The 18,441-nt window shown below is 40.7% G+C and overlaps 2 long non-coding RNA genes across 2 annotated transcripts in view; both read left to right on the top strand.

The window, feature by feature from the left end:
- LOC116795842 overlaps positions 1-18,441 on the top strand; it is a 247,218-nt gene that overhangs the window by 63,093 nt on the left and 165,684 nt on the right. The gene's annotated exons all lie outside the window — the stretch shown is intronic.
- LOC116795843 overlaps positions 14,709-18,441 on the top strand; it is a 108,052-nt gene continuing 104,319 nt past the window's right edge. Inside the window, exon 1 of the long non-coding RNA XR_004360175.1 lies at positions 14,709-14,795. This is a non-coding gene — a long non-coding RNA (uncharacterized LOC116795843). The remainder of the gene's footprint in view (positions 14,796-18,441) is intronic.

Here is an 18,441-nt window from a genome sequence, read left to right as displayed (position 1 = left end):
CAGATGTGAATGCTTGAGGCCAAGCATAGTTCTAATTGTATCCTGAGAAGTTCTGTGAATTTTAGAATGGGACAAACTTAAAGCTTGTGTATAAGAATAGAAGCTAAAGCTTATAAGAATAGAAAAAAAAAAAAAAGAGGCTGAGAGCTATTTCAGACTCTTTCTTTGCAAGTGGAGGTGCTGGAAAACTGTACTTATACTTAGTATTTCCACCTTATCCTTTTATATTCGTTTTCATGTCCCAAAGTTTCTTCAAGGATGACTGACCTTATAAGAGACTTTGTTGAAATGAAACATTCTGGTTAGAAGCTGTGAATGTTTTAACAGTCAACAACAGACCAACACAGAAATCCTCCTGCCATCTTCAGAAGTTGGGGTTTTTTTTCTAATATTCCTTAGTCTTCTTGCTGTTACACAGATGTAAAATTCTTAGATGTGAGGTGTAAGGTTGAACTATGAGTTTTCAGTCATCACCAGCTGAGATAGCTGCAGTTTTCTCTATCCAAAACTTTTGAAAGTTTTGCTGACCTTCCCTGGTCAAGTATCTCTTAACCTGCTCTGAGTGATGTTACATTCTTTTAGATCCTCTTTTCTTCCATAAATTGTACCCTGTATCTGCTCAGTCTGTATAATACTGTACAAAATGATATGGATTCAATTTTATAGTAAAGTAGTTGTTTTTCTGCCTTTAGTTGTTGCTAGTGATAGTTAATTGAAGTCAAACTTTTCAATAGTCCCTGTAAATTCATCCAGAGCAGGTGAAGGAGGGTCAGCCAAGAGCTGAAGTCCTTGTGAGCTGGGGTAGGTAACCATGGGAGCTGCCCAAGATACAAGCTAAAGACTAAAACCCTTTCCCTTGGGGTCAGAAGTAGGAAGATTAAAAATGTGCCACAAATAATATAGGTCAGCATGGATAATGTGAGGGGTGAGAGCCTTACAGACCTGTGTTGGAAAAGTTGGAATCTAGAGCTGGAATACCTTCTGAAAACTTCCAATTGCCTTTCAAGCCGTGGCCTTTTGGGTAGGTGCTGCCAGCACACAAACTTTATTGAGTTCTGTAGGATTTTGTGGCTACGGGTTACACAGAGGCGAAAGAATGGAAAAAGAATAAAGGCAAGAAAAATTGAAAGGATGAGGACAGTGGTGGTAGAAAGAAGATATGAACAGCAGGAAGCATTTCAAAGTCAGAAGGGTGCAAAGAATTTTAGATGCATCTAAACCACCTTCTGTTCTTGAATGGGAAAGCCAAGGTCTTGCTGGGTTCAGATGTGGGAAAGTGAAAGTTGCCTTAGTATCCATCCTGACAAGCTGGAGGGTTTTGTGTATCTTGGGCTTCATTCTCTTGCCACGTGCTTGAAATTGTCTTAATCCTGCATCCCACAAAATTTCTGTGTCCTACTGTATCCCTTCGTTTTCACATACTTTCTTCCATGTATTTACATGAAGTTCCAAAGCAGCAAGGACCTTACACAGGAAATCTTCCCATTCAACAGATTCACCTACTGAGGAGCAATACTTGGAGTAGCTCTGCTGGTTTCAGCTGCACTATTTATGTTTTGAGTTGCTCAAATCAGCCAAAACTATACAGGCAGCAGAACTTTAATCCATGTGGGAGCTGACTTTCGATGTGTGCTTACAGCAGTAGTTAAACAGAAAAATTCATCACAAATTATGAGATCCTGACACGAAAATGTCCAGAGATCAATTTTTTAGTGGCCAAGTTTCCTTTTGCCTCCTGGAAGTGTGGCTGAATGGGAGCTGTGTTTATTCTGTTCTCCCTGTGCTTTTGGGAATTCATATCTACAATTTCTGTAGCCTCCATCCAGCCTGGAGAAGCTCACAAGTGAATAATAAAGATGGGAGAGAGGTGTTGGGGTGCACTCAGTGTGTTGGGTTGGTGAGCACACTGGGAGCATTAGAGAGCAGAGAGCTCTTTTAGAAGTTGCTGACAGTCTTGTACCACACACATTTCAAGAAACATTGTTCCAGATGCCTTTAAAAACCACTGGTGCACAGCTCTGGTATAAATGGCACAGTAATTAGAAACCTGTCTTAAAAAATATCAGCCCTGGATGATGGGCGTTAATCTAAAGAACTCTGGAGACTCCATTTTATGCCTTGCTGGTTCTTTACGGGGCTAACCCTTGTGTCAGCTTGAAAAGCATCAAAACAAATCTTTTGCATGGCCAAATCATCAAAGGTTGTGTTAGAAAGAGTATACAAACCTCCCTGGGAAGTTTGCAATTAAACTCAAAACAAAGCTCCCTTGGCTTTTGAAGTTTGTTGCCAACCTGAATGAATGACAGTCATGAAAAGGATCTTAATGGTCATGTATTTTTTCCCAAACATATAATATTATTACCTGGAGTTCATGGAAGGTCTTAACCTCACGTGTAGTCTTGGATTAAAATCATGAGGCTATAAGATAAATCAAAAAAGTTAAAAACACAACTGTGTCAAGAAAACTTTTGAGTTTGCAAAAATAATATGAATGGCCATACTAATAGTAATAATAAACATTTGTAGTTTCTCCCATTTATCAACTACAAATTTTGCCTTTTCAATGACAACAAGGTTGAAATAAGTTGAATGAGCAGACTAAAAAGTCACAACTGCAGATACTTAAGTAGCCACTAAAGTCCAAAGTGATGCAGGACATTAAAGATAGTCAATAAAGGATCAAGTTTAGATCAAGTTTGCTTTCTCTGTCAAAGAAGGAGCTGATCAGACTTCCTAAAAAAAAAAAAAAAAAAAAAAAAGCTTCCCCTGCTTGGAAACATATGTTTGTACTTGCAGCCTAGCTGGATCCTTGAACCTCTGTGAGTTAATAGCTAAACTGCAGACAAGAGACCACCAGTGGAGAGAAAATGTATTTTGTATCTTAAAGTTAAAAGATCAATTGAGGGGTTTTGGTATCCTTCCCACACTCAGTCATTTCAAAGTAACAGAATAACCACAAGACAGCTTTGTGGTCTGGAATGCTGATTAAAAGGAGCTCTGAGCTTCCAAGAGGCAGAACTCAAGAGTGTGCAGAGAAAAAAAAAATTGCTAAAAATTACCAGAAAAAGAAGCTTTAATTTCATTTTTTTAAACCAAACCCTGTATGGATTAACCAGTGATAACTGTTTACATGATGGAACTGGAGAAAGAAGGCACTGAAGGAGCAGTGAAATGTTTCTGAAAGCCTCTCAAATCATAGCATCAAGGCAGCAGCAGGAACAAATGTTCTTGCTAGAAGTTTGTCATGGGCTGACCCTGGCTGGACACCAAGTGCCCACCAAAGCTGCTCCATCCCTCCCCTCCTCAGCTGGACAGGGGAAAGAAAATGCAACCAAAGGCTCATATGTTGAGAGGAGGACAGGGAGAGATCCCTCAGGAATTACTGTCACGGGCAAAACAGGCTTGACTTGGGGAAAATTAATTTAATTTATTGCAAATCAAAGCAGAGAAGGGTAATGAGAAACAAACCCAAATCTTAAAACACCTTTCCCCCACCCCTCCCTTCTTCCCAAGCTTAACAGTGCCCAGCAAGGCTGGGTTCAGGTGACAGATGAGGGTGGACTCAGGCTGATCATGAGATACAGGGCTCTGTGTGCTGCAGTGGTTGGGTGTGGGAAGAGTCACCTCCTCATCTACACCTGCAGATATCCTGTGAAAGCCAAACAGACCAGAATTTTTTATATTTCTACGTGTTTCCACCTTCCCTTTTGAGCTCACACTGTCATACAGTCACCTACTGCAGCACTGTCCCCACCAGAACTCTGCCAGTCCCAGGGCACTTCTACATTTACACAAACCAGGCAATATCTCTCCTTTGTTGCACAAAGGTGTTAATAAATGCCTGGCTTTGAATTAAAAGGTGATAATGGAAAACAGAGACCCCCAACGTGTCAATCCTTCTGATGCCTGTAAAACACTGTCTGATGTCTCAAACAGCCCAAAACAGCTGTGCATGAGCTGAACAAAACCTCACTTATACGAACAAAACCTTAAAAAGCTTGCAAGGGAGAAGAAGCTTGTGGCAGGTGGATACGGAGTAAAAGAACAACAGAAGCCTGAAATAAATGTGGGCAACAACTTTTAAAGGCTGCAGCAAAACTCTAAACCAGTATTGCAAGGGAAGCCTGGCTGTTAGGTAGAAAATAAAGTTGGAAGGTTTATTCTTCATTGTATTACCACATTTAATCAAACTTTTGAACCTTGTAAGTGAAAGTTCACCATTCCTCTCCTGTCTCTTGGTATGATTCTACCTGCACTTCACTAAGTGCAAAGGTTTTTTCAGTGGTTCAGATTTTGCAGTGGTTGAAAGGACTGAATATTGCAAATTATCTACAGTTCTTGCATTTAAAAAATCTTGATCATGAATCTTTGCTTGCTGACAGTAGTAGGAGCCTGTTAATATCACTGGAGTAGCTTTTGTTTGGCAGTGGGACTGGAAAATCCACCTCAAGGTGTATCTGATTGAATAACTATTCAGACATGCCATTCATGGTGCCAGATAGCCCAGCTTTGTGAAGTTCTACAAAGACTAAAATCTATTTTAATAGAACCTTTAGTTCTACTAAAACCAGTGCTGTGGCTCCCCACACATCTGGTGTGGTGATCACTAGATCCTGGTCTTCTATCTAGACCTCAGTGGGTTCTCTAAAACGACACCTAAACCAGCATAAAGGTGCTAATAAATGCCCAGTTAATTTCTGCATGAATGAACAATTAGCTCATGCATGAGTGCCTAATTAATTTATGCATGAGTGCCCAGATAAGTTATGCATGAGCACCCAATCAATGTGTGCATGAGCTCCCAATTACTTCATGCATGAGCTACATCTTAAATACATGTTTGCAGTTTTACTTTACATGTGTAAAATTAATTCACTTGTTGTCATCACATATTCTGAATCAAATCAGAGGCCAAGCAAACCTAAACTCTACTTTTTTATTTCTCTATAGATACATATATAAACCTAAGCATTTACTGAGGCAGGACTGTGATTCTGCCAGCTTTTTTTCTCAAAAGTAAAGCGTCACAAAGTTAAAACTCTTGGCTGCTGGCTGAGTTATGGGCCTGATAACACATTGAAAGATCCCAGCCAGTGTGAGTACTCCTTTATATTTCAGAGATAGGAAGGGATAGAAAAGAGGAACATAAGATCCAACTGACTGACCACAGCACATCTGTGTCTGGCACTGCACTCAGAAAAGGCAGCGTGACCTCACCAGCTGCTGCATTAAGCAAAACAGACAAAATTTTATGCAGACTTAACACTTGCACTTTCCATTTTCAAAAGCAACCTGCAGTGGGTAGGAGTATTCTAAAGCCTTAACCCCTGAGCTCCTAAGGCACTTTTAAAACCATCTGCATCTCTCTCTCTGTGCTGCCTACATGTTGCTTCTTACTGCAGTCCAGAAGTCATCAGTGGATGAGCCTGGGCAGAGGTGGAAGAGCTGGTTCACACTTAAATCTGTTCCTCCAAACTCCTTTCACCCAGTTGGGGTTGTTCATACAAGACACAAGGACAGCAATGCAGATTGGCACATGAGGAAACACAGAACCTTCATGTCAGGATCAGCCACCCCAAGTGCTCCCCTGGCACTGAGAATGGGTCTCTCTCAATATCTATGGGTAGGAGGGAACTCCAGCAATTAGTTCCCAGCAAGCCTATCCCTGCTGAGCAGTCTGGATAATAAAGCACCTCCCCAAAGCCGTGACCTGTGAAAGGAGCAAATTAATGTAGCCATCACAACTGCAGGCATCTGTCTGTAATTCTGTGTCTGCATCGCTGCCCTGAGCTCCGGGAGGTGCCCTGGCAACCCACTGTGGTGTGAAACCCATAATTACTCCGTGTACAACACTGAAGAAAAGACAGGCCGCCACAAGGTTAACAAATCAAGCTCTGGGAGACAAATAGTGGTGAATTGTGAGCCCTTGGGCCCTTGTGACAAACATGGCACTGCAGAGTGCTTCCATTTGTTATCCGGGGAGTTCCAGTACCTTTAAGCACACAGGCGCCTCCGGGCTGGCGCCAGTTCCATGCCTTGCCTTTAAATCAGCTCTGCTCAACATTCAGCTCCAGACCAAAAGGCTCTGGGAGATTCCACTTTGCCTCTTTCTTAGGTCTCCCAAGCACTGGCAGATGTATCTTCTAAAATATCACACAGTTTGGATCCAACATAGTGTACCAGGAACCTTTCTGTCTCCTTTTTCCTCTCTGTAGCTGCAAGATAAAGTTCAGATTGTGTAAATCACTTATGCACGTTCTATTTACTTGATTACAAGATCCAGTCTGTTTCTTTTCTGCTTATGTGAGCATTAAAGTGGCAAACATTACTAACTTCAGTTAAACTTTTCCTGAGCTAAGTCAGTATAGTCGAGAAGCAAATTGGAACCTTCATAAAGTAAACAAATCCCAGGATAAGTATCTTCTATTTCAGTCACTGTTCTTGCTGTTAATAAATTTTCCATTATCTGAGCAGCAAAATTATACCCTTTCATTTAAAATTGCAGGTCCTGACAAAAATGTGTATCATTGGGCTTCAAGAGATATTTTAGAATCTGTACTTGCAAAACTAGTCTTCATATTTATTTTATCATCACAAACTTTTGGTTCAGTATCATTGTTGATTAAAGCATTAACTTCTGTGTGTCTGAATTTGCACAAATCATCCTACACTGCTGTGGTGGTTAATGTGAACGTGGGTTAATGCCAGCGGCTGGAAACTCTACAGTGATTTCATCTTTTCAGCTAAAAAGCTTAATGTTCCTTTTGCCTCTCCTTGAAATAGGTACCTCCCAAAAATATTGTTGGACTTATTTTTTTGGTGGAAGGAATCTTCTTTCTTCATTGATTAGCTCCTGTTCTCTAAAATAATGAAGTTTCCTTTAATTGGCTTGCTATTTAAATTTGAGCAGATGAAAAACTGTTGGAGAGATGATCAGAGGATGGGCAAGACTTCATTTTTCTGCCTGTGCCAGGAACCTCTTTCGATGCTGGGGAAGTTGCTTTGGTGTCCAAGCCAGTGACTGTTACTGTGCAGCAGCTGAGCCCTAAGAATTCACTGAATGTGCATGGGCTTGGCCTCTTGCAAGCTGAAAATGGAGCTGGATGAACAGTGCATATTTCAGTTTGAATGGAAAAATTGTATTAAGGTACATTGGCTTCTATTAATCCAAAACAGAAAGTATTTTTGTTTATCTGTGAAAATAAATCCCACGGATTTTATTTTGAGCCAATATTTTATACAATTAGCATTTTTTATTCTTGCTTCATATTAACCTTTTCTTAGCCTCTCTCTATAATCCCCACATCCTCTGTCATATAATCCCATTTTAAAAATGCAGTATTGAAACCCAGTGATGAAAGATTGCATTCTGGAAATTGTTCAAATGGCAGAAGCCATCAGACAGGCTATTAAATAAGAAATCCACGATTTCTTGTTTTGCAGATAGAAGTCATAAAGTTTGTCTTTCTAGTCTTCCTTGGAGAATATTAAAGTGTTGTACCAGAGTGTATTATTCCATCAGACTCTTCTGCACTCTCTTTTATGGCTGTTGGCCTGTGTTTTTTGTGTGCTGCACCTTTCAGCTCTGACAGGCCCTGCTGCCTGCAGAGCTGCTCGGGTGTTTGAGCTCGGGGTAGCCTGAGCCAGACACCCACCTGCAGGCAACACTTTCAGCAAAACCTGTTTTGTTCCACCTTTTTTTTCCTCTTCTTCCTCACATCAAAGTCATTCAAGCCGAAAAATAGCTGTTGAACTTTGGTTCTGTAGAAATCCAGCACAGCAGAGACGCTTTTCACGTTTTCCTGAATTGTTTCCTTCCAACACTACGATGTTCAGGAGCAGTGTTGTGTCTAAAATGAATTTGATGGCATTAGCTGAATTTATTCCCTCACGATGAAATTCATTAATGAATCATTGGGGTTTTGTTATGATAGTGGTGATTAGTACCTGGATTTTCTAGTGAATTCTACCTAAGAATCAGTTGTGCTGTTGGTCTGATGGATTCTGTGTATTTATCAGACAATAATGGCCAATAAAGCCATTGGTTTGTACCAAGAACAATCAATCTCTGCTGTAATACCCAAGCCCAGGGAGTAGCTGTGGGGGTGATAACAGCATTGTGAGCTAATTCCTTTTCACATCACAAGCTATTCACTAGAAACTGCCTCTTTATTATCCTTTCTCCCTGTGTTGAGCCTATTGACTGTTAATCTGGATTAACAATGCTGAGTGGTGACAATAAATGATAATCATTTTGCTCCTTTAGATGATGTTGATTCTCTGTTACCTCTCCCCATCACAATGCACTGCTGGAGTTACTGATGCTCTGGTTCTGCTACAAATTACATTCTTTAGGGCAAAAAGAAAGTTATTTGTGTATGGGGAGTTTGTGCTGCTAGAGATTTAAGGAATGTTGAAATCATGGAAAACAACAGAGTTCTTAAAGGCTGTGGTTGCTGGGTTTATTTTGAGATTGGCTGTTCCTATGTAATCATCTCTTCTGAGAAACTGGAAGGAGAGGGAGAGGAATGGGAATACCAAACAAAACACAAATATATGTAAAATCCAAGTTTCTTTAATTGGAATATCAAAATGGTACACAGGGAAGTAGCAGGGAATTCAAAAACATTCAGAGGAGGAAATTCAAATTTTGTGAGCTCCAACCTAGAGAACAAAATAAAACAAAGAATGACAAGAAGAAAGAAAAACAACCTTCTGAACATATATGTGAGGCCAAATTTAGAAACAATGGGCCATCTTCTTATCTACCAGTAAATAAAGACAATATGTTTTGATTGCATTCACTTGGCATAGGCTGGATGAAAAGTTCAAATGCTGGGTAAGGAGAGGACATAAAAATGTATTTTTATGAATCAGAAACGCAGAAAACTGATTGTAATTCATAACTCCATGCTGGTTTTATTGTTTTCAAACCACACATCAGTGCTTATGCAACAGAATTCTCAGTTTAATATGTAATGAGTGTGCTGTTCAGCAGTATATTTTATTAGGCATTAGAAAGAGTTATGTAGCCATCCATATGACATGGATTACAGAATGTGTCAAGAAATCAAGGGTGATTTTTGCTTCTTTACCAAACAAAATATACTTTAAGTAATTGCTATTAACTGATATTACTTGCCAGGAGACCTATTTTTATATAACAGAACAAAATGGAAAAGAAAAAGAAGATAAAAAAAAGTAAGTAAACACAGAGCTGGATTTCACAGAAAAAGGATTAGTTTGTTTGTTTGTTTTTATTTTATTTTAACTAACATGCAATCTTAAATTTGATCAAGTGTAGAGAAATGAAAAGATGGAGCTTTAATGTTTCTTAATACTTAGTTTTCACAGAGGAAAACTCAATGTCCTCTAAATGTGTTTGGACCACTTCCACGGTTAGAAAAAACTTCTGTAGTTTAAAGTAATAAAATTGGGCAGAACAAAAAACATAACAGGTCAGAAAAGTTTTCTTTGCATTTTGAGACAGGCAGTTCTTTAAGGCTGGAGATAACAGGGCTGCAGAGCTCTGGATTTTAATGTTTGGTTCAGTTGAAAACTTTCTGAATGTCCTTGGAAAAATCAGCTGATAAATCCTAATTCCCCACTTTTTTTTTTTCTCTCTCTCTTTTTTCCCCCCGATCTGATTCCCTTGATTGTTTGATTTTATTAGTACTGACTTTTGACTCAATCTTTGTGCAGCACCCAACACAGCAAGAGTTGTTTTGAATTTTAGTGGATGATGATTGAAGGCTCTATGCCCTGTTATAGTAATAAAAAATACTTATTACATTTTGCAAACATTTGGCATAACCTCCATTCAGTGTAAACAGGAGAATCCACTGAAGCTTTTCTGTTACAATTTAGTTGCCTGCTCTGTTTTTTCATTATATTTGAATGCTGTGTGCCAGAACTCTCACACTTCTCTAAGAGTTTTAATGTCTATTTTCTTACCCTGAAAAGAAAAAGCATCTTCAGAATGAAATGAGTCACAACAAGAAAGGAAACCAAGATAATTGAAAAAAAAAAAAATTAAATACTTTCTCAACTTATTCTGTACTGAGTTACAGACTTCAACCAAAACACAGCTTTGTTCTTACTGGTGTGAAGACTCTTGCAAAGGACCTGTGTATATCTGAACTGTAAGGACTTGTAGAGTTCAAATAAAGAGGTAAAATTTAGAATACAGCCAAGAAATGCTGTCTTGAGCTTCTTCACATAAAACAGAACTGTATCTTCATAACTTCAAAAAAGTCAGTTGCATCCTAAAAGACTTCCACTGATAGAACAGATACTAAGGGAGGGGATTTGTGTATTGAAAACAAATAGAAATTCAACACTGATTGTTCTTCCTCAAGCAAAAAAAGTCCTTCAACAAAGTATTCTGCTCCATGTAGTGTAAACCACTGAGCAGGTTCCTTAAGTACCAAAGTGCTTTATTTTATCACTTCCATCATATCCACAGAGAGAGTCATAATTAACCTACAAGTTCTTTAAAGCTATAAGCACCAATTCTTTTAATTGGTTAAATGTTAGAAACTTACATTATGTAAATGCAAGGAGGGTTTACTGAAATTTGTTCTAGTGATAATCCATCTGTCTTGGATAAAGGCCAATGTACAAGCAATTGTGCCACTCTCAAAGAGCAGTAGAAGGAAGATTTCTCTTCTGTGTTCCACATGACTCAACATGATCTCTGTATACTTTTATGTTCCTAGCAACAATCACAATAGCTCTTCTGAGCAGGATGCCAGATAGTCTTTAACATGAGCAGCTTACACTGCTTGGAAATTGCACTATAAAAATGAATATGCTTTATTCTTTTAAAACATGCATAGTATCAACTCTTTGTAGCAGCTAACAATTTTCAAGCAGAGGAGGCTCAACCCAGTTACTTTTAAAAGCATTAGGACAGAAATATGTATTTTCCACAAGCATTCAGATGTTGAAGTAGCCGAGACAGAAAGACAAAATCCCTTTCTGCTGCCCTGCAGCAAGAGAATAGACAGATAAATTTTTTTGACTGCTGTGCTTACTGCTTACCTTTAAAGTGTTTGATAATGGCAGGATAATATCTTAAATTAGGGAGGTACATGCACAATTTCATTTCACTGAAAACATATATGCAATACACTTTCTCAATTCTTTAGAAATATTTCTATAGCACACCTTAAGTAGTGGGAAGCTGCAATGATAATTTCATTTATCCTGCTTTAGAAGAAAATTACACGTTGCTGTGTGAGGAGCCTGGCTTTTGTCTGGCATTCGTATTGAATTTGCTGTGTCCCAAGAGATGCTGTGAAGTGTCTGACAGTTGTAGGGAGCTGTCCCGGCCAGACAGACTCCCTGGCAGCACAGGGCTTTCAACTCCTCCTCCTTCAGAGGGAGCTCAGGCCTCTGACTCTGCAAATCAGATTTGTGTAAAAATACCTTGAGTCTTGTGAACAGCTCCTCACAGTTCCAAGCATCAAGCACCACCCGAGTTCAGTTTAACCGTGGAGGCCAAAGGGTCAAGCGTTTCCATGCAGGAAAGAAGCACTTTAACCCAAAATATGGTTGGTTTTGGGGGCTGAAGGAACAGTGCAGTGGTTCTCACGGTTGTGTAGTAGAATCATTTAGGTTGGAAAAGACCTTTAGGATCATCAAGTACAGCTGTAAGCCCACACTGCCAAGTCCACCACTAACACATCGTCTGAGCTACCTGCAGCACAGAGGGTAATGTTAACCCAGCTGAGTTACAGGCAGTCTTCACGTCCAAAGTACAGCAGAGAGATGCTGCAATAAGAGTTAAGCAAGGAAAACTAAAGAGAACTGTTTTGGGATGTCCTCAGGGCACACCACATGTCCCAAACCTACCTTAACCTCCCCCTGACCCCAGAGTCACTGTGCCCAACGCTGTCCTTGCAGGGAGATTCTGCTTCACAGATGAGCATCACCCGTGTGTTTCCATTCCAGGTGGCACTGAGTCATTGAGAATGAGTAAAATCACACATTGGAGTGTCCCAGTTTGTTGTTACAAACACTGAAAAGTTCAGAAGATTGTTTTCTAAATTGTTTCTGAGATGCTATTACCTTTTTCCTCTTCCAGTGAATCTTGTAGCAGCCAAATGCTCTGTGCTGTTAAAATGCTTCAGATGCTGCCTGTAGTTTATTGTTCCCTAGAAGCAATTTATTTCATTATAATGTACTCATGAAAGAACATTAGTGTTTAATTATCAGGAGAACTATTCTTAGCAAGGCTCAGGCTGAAGTATGAAGTCCTTGACTGTTGCTGCTCATCTACAAACTGATGGTTGACAGAGCAAATGTCACGCACGTTGGTTCAACGACCTAATGCAAATAATATCTGGTGTGAACTTTATAATTTTTTTTCTCTTAAAATTCTTTTTGAGAATAAATCTTGCCAATTCGACATATTCTGGCTGGCAGAGTGAAAACTCATGTGAAGTAGCTTTGTACCACTGCAAGGAAAAGCTCAGTCTGGTAATATCTGCATGCACCGAGGTGTTGCCAAACTTGTGTGAAGGAGGGATAGAAGTGATCACAGATCTGGCTTTGCCCTCTGCACTGGGAGGGGAATTTCATTCTAGTTTGCTGTGTCACTTACTAATGCTGATTCTCTAGCTATAAGCAAAAGATTCAAAGTAATAAACGTGACAGATCTGAGGTAATGGAAGGAAACCTTGATGGGAACTCTGGTCTTTCTCCTCTAACGCTGTAGCTTAATAGCACTTCAGTTAAGGAATTATTTTATCCATTTACCCTTAGTAATTTAAAGGCAGTAGCACCATTTTCTCAGTCAGTAGATTATGGTCCCAAGTTTTGACCTGAATACCAAGGTATTCGGCAACTGCTGTACGCAGGAGTGTGAATCACACAAATAGTAACAAGTTGGTAGGTGGATCCATAGCTTTGGATGCAAAAGTCTGGCAAAGTAAAACAGAATTACTCAGGAGTAAGACAGGGAAATAATCAAAAGCAGGGCAGAAAATTTAGTTCTTGTCCATAAATCAACATGAACTGTTTGTTGAAAAATCAGAGAGCCATGATGATAAAAAAGTGATAAATACCATTACAAGCAAGTACTGAGCAATGCAAGATGATTTTATTCATTGCTTCTGAATATGCATGGCATTCTCTGGATACATTGGGATCAATACTACAATGAATAAGCTCCTTTAACTTGAAATAGCAAAACACTGTTTTCCTGTCATTATGATTTCTGCGTTTTAGTTTTATTAATCTTGCTCTACATTGTCCTTCTTCCCTCCTCTGCTAATAAAATCCTGTGTCCCATACGTGATGGAGAAGACGGAATTTAAAATACTCCTGGATTTCATAATCACTGACAAAAAGCAAAACACCTAATTTCTTTTTACTTCCCCACAAAGTCTAATTCTGTGAAAAATCCTGCCTCTATCAACAACATCAAAGCTGAAGTTTATTCTTCAAGGCCTCAGAACTTGGCCTTTAATCACAGGTTGGCTAAATACCACGCACAGTGCAAACCAAAACGAACCTCAAGTGCGGGTACATCATTTGCAATCCCAGCTGATTAATAATTTTGTTGTTCTTATAAATGAATGTTAATTGCCACGTGTGCATCTCCGTGCCCAACGCATCAAAACACGAGGTGGGAATTTTCATCCTCGCTGGCTGAATGTTTTCCCAGGGCAGGACGCTGTCGCTAAGCAACGGGGAGAGCTGTCACCATCCCCCGGGCTGGCACATCTGCCAGCGGTGGGACCCTCGTGCCAGCAATGCTCTTGGCATGTGAGTGTGCCCTGGGGGTGAGCAGGGCACCCCATGTATAAACATGAACCCCTGTGAGCAGGGCACCCCGTGTGTGACCATGCACCCCCTGAGCGATGCACCCCACGTGTGAAACACACCTCGTGTATGGGCAGTGTATCCCACATGAGAAATGCACCTCATGTATGAGCAGTGTATCCCAATTATGCACCCCCTGTGAGCAATGAACCCCACGTGTGAGCACTGCACCCCATATGAGAAATGCACCCCATGTGTGAGCAGTGCACCCCATGTATGACATGCCTCCTCTGTGAGCAGTGCACCCCACGTGAGAAATGCACCTCATGTATGAGCAGTGCACCCCATGTATGACCATGCACCCCCTGTGAGCAATGAACCCCATGTGTGAGCAGTGCAACCCATGAATGACATGCCTCCTCTGTGAGCAGTGCACCCCATCTGTGAGCATGAATTCTTGTGAGCAGTGAACCCCATGTATGAATGAACAGTGCACCCCATGTACGAGTAGTGCACCCCACACATGAGCAGTGAACCCCATGTATGAGCAGTTCACCCCACACATGAGCAGTGCACCCCATGTATGACCATGCACCCCCTGTGAGCAGTGCACCCCACGTGTGAGCAGTGCACCCCACGTGTGAGCAGTGCACCCCACGTGTGAGCAGTGCACCCCACACATGAGCAGTGCACCCCACATACATGCCATGCAGCTCGTGCAGCTGCACTGAACACAACACACTCCCTCTGGGAGTGCAGCCCCTGTCCAAACGTGCCCCACACTGTCACAGTGTTCCCCAAACACCAGAGTACCCCAGGTGGGAGCTGTTGCCCATGTGGAGCTAATGAGATCTCGTTATTGGCTCCACCTGTGCTGGGGGGATGCTGGGACACACCGGAACACTCCAGAACCCTTCAAGAACACAGCACAACTCTCCTGGAACACACCACAATCCTTCCTCATCCCTTGCTGCTGCAGGAATCTCCCGTTCTGCGTGTTCTGGGCTCCTGTTGTGCTTCCAAAGGTAAGGGAAGGCTTAAACAAAAAAACTTGCGTGGAACCTCAAAATAGGTGTTGTTGGTGGAAATGATTTTTGCCCTTGTTCTCCTTTTGCTTTGTAGTCACTTTTGGCCTCCTCAGTGGTGCTTTTTGTGCCATGCTGTGCTAATGGGAGAGCTTTGCCTCGCCCAGCTCGCCCTGGCACAAGCTTTGTGGCTGTGTGGTGCTTTTAGAGGAATAAGCAGGAGCAGTTTCCCTTCAGACACCTGTGCAGGGCTGCACAGTTACAGTGGTGTTTGTTCGGGGTGTCAGGAAGAGGTAACACTGTTTTCCCCTGGCAGCTCAGCTGCACAGCAGGTTCTGGGAAGAAAGCTGCTGCTGTGTCCAGGTTGCTTTTGGTTTTTTCTGAGGGGGTGTTAAAGGACTTTAGCACGTGTCTTTGCCGCTTTAGCTATAGCACTCACTATCCCATGAATGCTGTAATATGTATTGATTTGTTTGCTTTCCACTGTGAAGTGTTTAATGTTGCTACTTGAAAGATGATTTTTTAAAAAGTGTGGTCTTCTACTGAGTTGGTTCTGACATCAAAAAATCAAAGGAAAATGAGCAGAGGAGAGAGCAAGGATATCACAATGATTAATTGCTGCATTAGCATTCAGGCACTGAGTGTATTTTGCTTTATGGATGCTTGTTTCTAAGGGTATGAGCGTGGCTTCTGGGTTGTATTAAAAGAGGTGCGTCCTAGATATTGAAGCTTAATTTCAGAGGGGTTGCATTCCTGTAGAATGGAGGAAGGAGGCAGAGGAGAAGGAAAGAGAGAGAAAAAATACCAGCTCCAAATAATGCAGAGTTCTGGATAAGTTTGATCAGCCAGCATTTGTGAAACTGAACTACTACCTAAAAAATATACTACTTAATTTATTAGGAAATGCATGAAAATTGTTTCTGCCATGTCTCTCACGTGAAAAAAAGTCAGCACTATGCAGTCTCCTGAGCTCTTGGTGGGGTTTGGGGTGCTCTGTTAGATCTGTGTCTGCTTGCTTCATCCAAGTTGAGGTTGGTTATTCAATGAATTTCTTGGTGATGTTGTAGAGTTTAGAGAATTGTTCAGGAATCTTTAACTTACTGATATATCTTCTATTATGGTTGTTTTTAAAAGTACCATTATGAATTGCTCAGTAGGACTTCAAATGCAGATACACTCTCTGTTTTTGCTCTGTAGCTAAACCTATGTCTAATTTTACGTGTAAATCTAGTCCCACTGTTACCACTCATGTGCTTAAAAGTAGCCACATGCTACTGTTTTGTAAAAGCCACATGCTTTTACGTTTTATATATATATAAAAGACCACAGAAACCCACAAGTGTTCCCCTGTGTTTTGATGCTCTTGCACAGCACAGCAGCAACCAGGAGCCAGACCATGCAGCTGACCAAAAGCCTTGGGAAGGGCTGACCACAAACACATACCCGTGGCTTGGCTGTGTGCCAATAAATCCCAAGTCATTTGTGGTTTCATTCCCAGGCCACCCAGGCTCCAACAATCCTTTCAGGAGCTTTGTGCCAAAGAACTTTTCGTGAGCGAGACATGCACGGCCTTCAGTGGATTTGCAGCCCTCAAGTGAAGGATGTATCAGGGAATTCTCACCACTGGGTTCAGCAGCCCTGGCTTGAGCCTCTGGCAATGCCCATTTTCAGATTAGGTGTGGATTTTGTGGACAGCACTGGTGAATTCACTGTTGCAGCTGAGAACAGACAATGCTGAGCAGAGTGCCAGAGCCATGGAGCTCCAGGTCTGTTTGTCACAAGGCAAGTTGTTTTTTATACCTTCTCATCTTGTGGAACCAGCCATGCATGATTGTAATGAGTGATGACCTGATTAGATCAAAAGCAGACATGGAAGAAACACTATTAATCTGTAAGCATATGTGATGCTAACAGCCATCAAAACATAATGTTGCAATTATCCTAGGTAGGCAAGAGTAATTCTCTCTAATTAAATTCTGAGGATATATATTTGGGTGCGTGTTCTGGATCTTCTGTCATTTCTGTACTGCTAGAAAGAAAGGTACCAGAATAATTCCTAGTTATCCTGACCGCGTGCCTTTTGATTGCAAATTCATTTTAGCACAGCCCGCCTGGGGACAGGCTTTGTAAATACAATGTGCTATCAAAACAGATCATGCGTTCTCAAACATGTCAGTGGCATCAGTATCTTTTCTTTTCTTTGTTTTTTTTTTTTTTCCTCCTTCTGTGGCAAAATAAGATGTAATTTCATATCAGATTATACAGCTTCGCAATAATATTTTTAGAAACATCAAAATAATAGTAAAGAATGTGTAATATACTGTAGCAAGTTGATTTAGATAAAACAGCCTCGCTGTATACATCAGCTGCAGCTCCAAAGACTCCTTCTGGCAATTCTTGGAAAGTGGAGAGAGAAATGCAGTTTTGTACTATTCCTTTCTGGGAGTTTTTTGTATCTTTTTTTCCCACTTCAAATCCCCTCTAGAAAATCTGCTGACTCCTTGTCATTCTTATTTTGATTAACAAATGCAGCAACCCTCCATGAATCCCCCCTCCACACCCCAAAAGTCATTCTGGGCAGAAGTGTCACCTGCTGCACCTTGTGGCCATATCCTGAGGTCACCAAGGATGGACTTAGGGCTGGTGTTGCAAAGGGCAGCACCCTGAGGAGCTTCTTTTACAGTTTTGGTTGCTCGTTGTTTTGTTCCTCTCTGTTGGTGGCTGAAATCCACCCTGATGCAAAATGCCAACACAAACCCCTTAATCCCTCTTGGTCTGATCTTCTTGAGGTGCAAATAAAGTTCTAACAAGAATGAGGAGATACTTGTCTTCAAAGGTTTCTTGTGTCATTGAGGCCCAGGCACACACACAATACTTTTAGAAATATTTCCCCAATCACATGTCCCTTTCAGTGTCCAGATACTCTAATTTGCTGCTGGGGAGGGTTTGGAGTTTGGGTGAAAAACTTGAAATTGCATTAGCCTCTATCACTTTTGAAAATCAAAAACAAAACAAAAATGGTGGCTAATGAGGATATTTGATGATTTGTGGTGACTTTGATATAATAATTGACTTCTAATATGTGGTTTCAAAGCAATTGGATGAGATTCACCCTTGTGACTTCTGTATCTATTCTATTATTATCTTGAATGTCTATAATAAAGAGACCTCTCCATGTCTTTGTACTAAAATTCCTTTTATCATTTGAAGATTCTTGAAAAGTATAATAGGAAAAAGAAATTACCAGGAACACACCTGATTAATTCACAAATTAATTGAGGCTAATTTAGATGACATTAGAGCATGATGACTTTCATTAATAAATAAAACTATTATCAAAAGGAATGAGCATTTTTTTCCTAACTTTGAGTATACCCATTCAGTTGCCATAATTTAAATAATCCAACAGTTTCTCACTTCCCAGTGATCACCACGGGTGCAATTCATTGTGGTGGAATAGACCTGCTGCAGCTCAGATATTCAAAATAGTAGGAGGTGTCTGGTGCATAAAGCTTTGTCCTAGATCCCTACATGAGGGGGAATATTTTTAATTGTTCACATTACAGCTGCAGCTTTTGCCTCAGACACATATTCTGAAAAATATTCAAGCAAATATTGCTCCTGCTGGCTTAGAAGTGTAGTTATG

This window comes from Chiroxiphia lanceolata, chromosome 18, assembly GCF_009829145.1.
Source record: "Chiroxiphia lanceolata isolate bChiLan1 chromosome 18, bChiLan1.pri, whole genome shotgun sequence".
Lineage (NCBI taxonomy): Eukaryota > Metazoa > Chordata > Aves > Passeriformes > Pipridae > Chiroxiphia > Chiroxiphia lanceolata.
Note: the sequence above shows the minus strand (reverse complement) of the source record. Positions and strands in the feature narration are given on the sequence as shown.